The sequence below is a fragment of the Lactuca serriola genome, chromosome 4 (genome assembly GCF_051521515.1).
Source record: "Lactuca serriola cultivar US96UC23 chromosome 4, Lser_US96UC23_V15, whole genome shotgun sequence".
Lineage (NCBI taxonomy): Eukaryota > Viridiplantae > Streptophyta > Magnoliopsida > Asterales > Asteraceae > Lactuca > Lactuca serriola.
In genome coordinates, this window is record NC_136411.1 from 82208552 (window position 1) to 82213933 (window position 5382).

A 5382-nucleotide genomic window follows, 5' to 3' on the forward strand; every position below is an offset into this window, starting at 1 on the left:
ATTTATAAAAATTGTGGGTCACCATGGTTCTTCAAGAAATGGTCTCCATATTCATCTTGTTACATTTTTCATAAAATAAATCTAGTCTAAAACTAATCTGTTACATAAAAAATAACAAGAATAAAATTAGCTACTTTTATTACATACTTTATGAATAAAAAAATATTACAAACCATTTTCAACCAAATCACACAAACAATAACACAAATAGTCCAAGGCTTGTTTATGCACTCTAAAACACATATACACATAAAACAACATTTGTTTTTCTAAGACAACTTTAAGTGACAAAAATGCATGTAAGTTTTGTCACATAAAATAACAATTATAAAGTTGTCAAAGAAAATATATATGAACTTGTTTTTATACAAAAACAAGTTATCCATATTTTCCAAAAACTAAGATTTCCATAAATCAAAAATCTAACCAAACTTGCAAGGTGGCTCTGATACCAATTGTTGGGTTTTATTTAAAATTTAGTTTAAAAAACTACAAATAATGACAAACGGAAGACTTGTAACATAAACATTTTATCACCCACCAAGGATCATCTTGCAAGTATAACAAAGATTTAAAACACAACCATAGAAGGAAGAAACGGTAACAACCTTTGAAGCACTTTAAGTCCTCTAGGGGAGGATTGGAAGTTGATGGGGTGAGGATGAACCCTTGAGACACCAACAATATCCCAACTTGATTAGAATGCAAGTTCTTATGTTAACTCTTAAGCTTGGAGCAAAATACCCAAGTATATATTCCAAGAGAGAAAAACAAGTAATAATTTTTTCAAGAACTCAAAGCCAAAGAAGAGATAGAGAGAGGATGAAGAAGCTCACAAATTTTTGGGCAAAAATGCAAGCCAAAAGGTGTATCTAATACAAGTGTAAGCTTCATCCTTTTATAGCCATAAAACATGGTCTAGGTATTTACACTTTTAAGACTGCCACGCCCCTAAGTCATTAATCATGTCTCCTAGGGTGGTTACTTTTGCATTAAACAAATAAAAAAGCCATGCTCTCAAAAGAAGACAAATAGTTTATATTTTATAAACTCAAAGTTTATAAAATATAAATTTTGTCTTTAGGTAAAAGACAAAAGATTCAACTAGTCCAAAATATTGTACATAACTTATTAATTCATACATTATGAAATAATGTGTTACTTGTATTGTAAATTAATTATTTCCTTAAAATAAATATTTTACCAATTTATTATAAAAGTTTATGAATATTTATTAAAATCAATTTCTAATAAATAATCAAGTGTATCAAGTTGTTGTTAGTGTGACCCTTAGGATCATATATTATTTAGCAATATCATTTTAATATGATTCTTGAGCATACTAGATTTTTCAATATGTCTATAAAGTAATTAGATGACTCTTGGACCAGTTTTATATTTCAATTATTTTTATATTAATATGAATTATGATGAATTTATCATTGAAATCGGTGTTTTATGACGATTACAATTATATAAACAAGTCCGAAAACGAATGAAATTTAAGGTCCAACGAAAATGATATTTTTTTAATCTATTTTTTTGTTGATTTAAATGTTTGTTGAACTTTATATTTCATTAGTAGAAACGTAAAAAAACATAACTTATAATGATATAAAAATTATATTTTTTGAACATTACAAGAAAAATCGATTTTTTAAACTGAAATTTTGCTTTGTTTTATAGACATTGCATTCAAACAAATCATTATCATTATCATTATATACTTATAAAGCTTGCATTTTTTTCTTGAACCACATTCATTTGAAACTCCCATTACTTTTCAATTTCTTTATAATATTATTATAAGTTGGTTAATAATGTTAAATAAATATCAAACATAAATTGTAATCATATATAAACTAAATTTTAATATTAAAAATATATATATTCTTCTACTTATAAAGTTTGTTTTTAACTTTTAACATATTATAGTTAATTTATTTAGTCTAATAGCTTGTATTTGTAAACCATTATCATTCTAAAGCTACAACTTTTGATAAATTTGTATAAAATACTTAAATTGTTAATTTAAATATAACTTTACAGGATCAACTTAAAAATAAAATTTTGGTTCAACTTAAACAACCCAAAGAATATTTTGTAAATAGTTAAAAATGATAAATTGTAGTGTATTTTTAATAATGATTATAAATTGGTTAATAAGGTTAAATAAGTATCAAACCTAAAGTGTAATAAAAAATAAGCTAAATTTCAATATTAAAATAATATTTTTACTTCTACTTATAAAGTAATGTCTTCAACCTTTAACATATCATACTTAATTTATTAGATTTAATATGTTGTTGTATGTAAACCATTATTAGTTTAAAACTACAACTTTTGAACTGTATGGACAAAATACTTCAATTGTTAATTTAAATATAACCATACGAGGTCATCTTCAATATAAATTTTAGTTCCACTTAAAAAAACCTAAAGAATATTTTGTGAATAGTGAAAAGTGATAAATTGTAGTGCTAAATGCAAAAACTAAATTGTAATATCAATTCACTAAAATATTTCCTACATATATTTTTATAATCGTTAAAAGTTTTGAAATAAGTAGCTTAAAATAAATTACAATAACAATAATTAAAAATAACTCTATATAAATGATTATATTGGTACCTTTAAAATCAAAAAAATAAATGTTGATGTTTTAAATGATACACTGATGAAAATTAAAACGTTAAGCAAATAAATTTTAAAAATAAATTAACAATAACAACAAATCTAAATAATATTAAATCATATATTATATTTAATTTTATTCATAAGTAACCCGCAGGTAGAGGTCATTCAAAATATTGAGATTATGCAGTTTTAATAGATGTATATATTATCATATAATTCAAAATAATCAATATACTATATCAATTTCGTATACGAATTCTTATATCAAATTTAACAACGACATTGTTGTTATATTAAAAAAAAACATATATTTGTAAATATTTTAGTTATATAGATGATTTTGCGCAACCCGCAGACATTCACCTAGTTTTTATATATATAGTAATGTAGATAAAACTAAGAGAGTCTTAATGATATATTAAAATTTATAGCAATTATTAAGTATTAAATGTTGGATTAAAAATTCAACCAATCTATTTAAATTATTTACAAAAATAAAAAACCAATATTCACATGTTACAAAATGTTAGTTATTACAAATTATTAGTTATTACGGTGGTTACGTTGGATTCATATAACACAATCAAATAAATGAAAATGGTGTCATGGTAACAAACTTCACTAACTTATATCTTCACACAAATGAAAATGACCCTCATTTGGTAACACATACTTCACTAACAAACATTTCTCCTTTTGAAAACGATCCACACAAAGCGCGTGCGTTGCAACAACCCTGATTTTGCGGGTGTGCATACAATTTCACTTTAAGCCGCATTTGGATATAATAAATAACAATAAATTAATAATATCGTATAATCCTCGTATGTATATACCGCCGTATTCATTTTATATTTATTAAAATATTCCCCCATTCTCATCTCCGCCACGAAACCCCACACGCTGCCGCCCCACCTTTTAGTCAAACCATCCGTTGACCCCTGCCCTATTTAATCAACCCTTCACCCTCCTTTCCTTCCCCCAAACTTCCTCCATTCTCCAAATCTTACCTTTTTACTTTTCCGTTAATGGCGCCGAAAGAGCGATCCACCGGTGCCGGAAAACCTAACGGCCACCCCGCCGGACTTGGTGTTAGTGTTGGTGCGAAAGAGCCGCATTTTAGAGGAGTTAGGAAGCGGCCATGGGGGAGGTACGCCGCTGAGATCCGTGATCCGGGGAAGAAAAGCCGTGTGTGGTTGGGAACTTTTGATACGGCGGAGGAGGCTGCTAGGGCTTACGACGCGGCGGCGCGTGAGTTTCGTGGTGCTAAAGCCAAGACTAATTTTCCGACACATGATGATCTTGGTTTGTTGAAGCTACAAACTTGTCCGAATCAGCGGAGCCCGAGTCAGACCAGTACGGTTGAGTCGTCGAGTCGTGACCCTGAACCGGTGGTTCCGCTTTTGGATCTCAACCTGTCGTACGGTAGCCCTCCTCCCTTCGTAGTCCAGTTTCCCTACAACCACCACCATAATCATAACCAACCCCGGTTCTCCACCGTCCCCGGTGCCGGCTTTTATTCGCCGCCGGCGAATCAGATGTTTTATTTCGACGGAGGATCCAAACCATCTGCTCGCCACATCACCAATTGCGACAGATCGTCGATCATTTTCCGGCAGTCTGCTAGTGTTGCGAAGAGCGACGACTCTGCGTCATCATCAGTTGTTGACTTGAAGCCGTCGCCTCCAACTCGACGCGTCGGCGTCACAATCGATCTCAACTTCCCGCCGCCAGTGGAATCTTGAAATTCATATTCATCTTGAATTCGTAAATCTGAAACCGTAATTAGGAATATTACGTTTTTACATAACCGGGTAGGAATACGGCAACGTCGTTTAGCGGTGGTGATCATGTATCGCCGGTCAGTTAGCATCACCGTCGGCAGTAAATACAAAACCAGATCTCCCTTTTTTTGCGACATGTAGAGAAACTTTGCAGAGTAATTTCTCGAATTGTTGTTCGTTAAACGCTTGTCTTGTCGTGTAATATGTAATTTTTGTTCAATGGAATTTCCGGTGACTTTTTTCCGATGATAATCTATATGTGATGTTCGTGTTCCTAGTGTTTCAATTTCCGGCAGTTCCATTTTGTACGGACGGCACACGAGATTTAAGTTGTTGGTGTCGGCATGATTGACACGTATGTTATTGTCGCCCACTTACGGCTGCGTTTTTGTTTCACTTTTAGACTAGGGTGAGAAAAATGCTAAAAGACTTGAATGCTAAAAGACTTGAATGCCCCTTTCTGTTTGACTAGTAGTATATTTTTGACCAAATCGTATTTGATCGTAATTTTTCGAATTTACATTTTCTTTTGTTTTTATAAAGCAAGAATTATTTTATAACAACCCTTGACAAATGCGTAAATTAATATTTCGCCCTTCTAAAAAAACTAAAATGATTCATGTTCTTAAAAAAACAAATAGGCACGAGAGTATAATCTACGATATTATTATTAGTGTGAAGGTAGTCAAGCCTAAAGAAGGTAGCGGTTTGATTGGGATGGTGTCGAGGTGGCACTCCGGCACTAGTTGGCATACCACCTCCACTTGCCAGGTACCGAAAAAAGGTATATTGACGGGTTCTTTAACCCGTTTGGTGTTGGACTGAAAGAAGGAAAAAGAAAGAGGATTAGAAATAAGGAAATACGAAAGAGGATTGGGCAGGATGCGGTGTTGGTGATTTGTTATCATCAATATTATTTTAAGTGTAATGAGATTACTTTGTTGAACAAAAGTGATTTTGA

General features: G+C 31.3%; 1 pseudogene; it reads left to right on the forward strand.

Moving 5' to 3' along the window:
- Positions 1 to 3608: 3608 nt before the first annotated feature.
- Positions 3609 to 4673, forward strand: LOC145102020 (ethylene-responsive transcription factor 4 pseudogene; annotated as a pseudogene).
- The last annotated feature ends 709 nt before the right edge of the window (positions 4674 to 5382 follow it).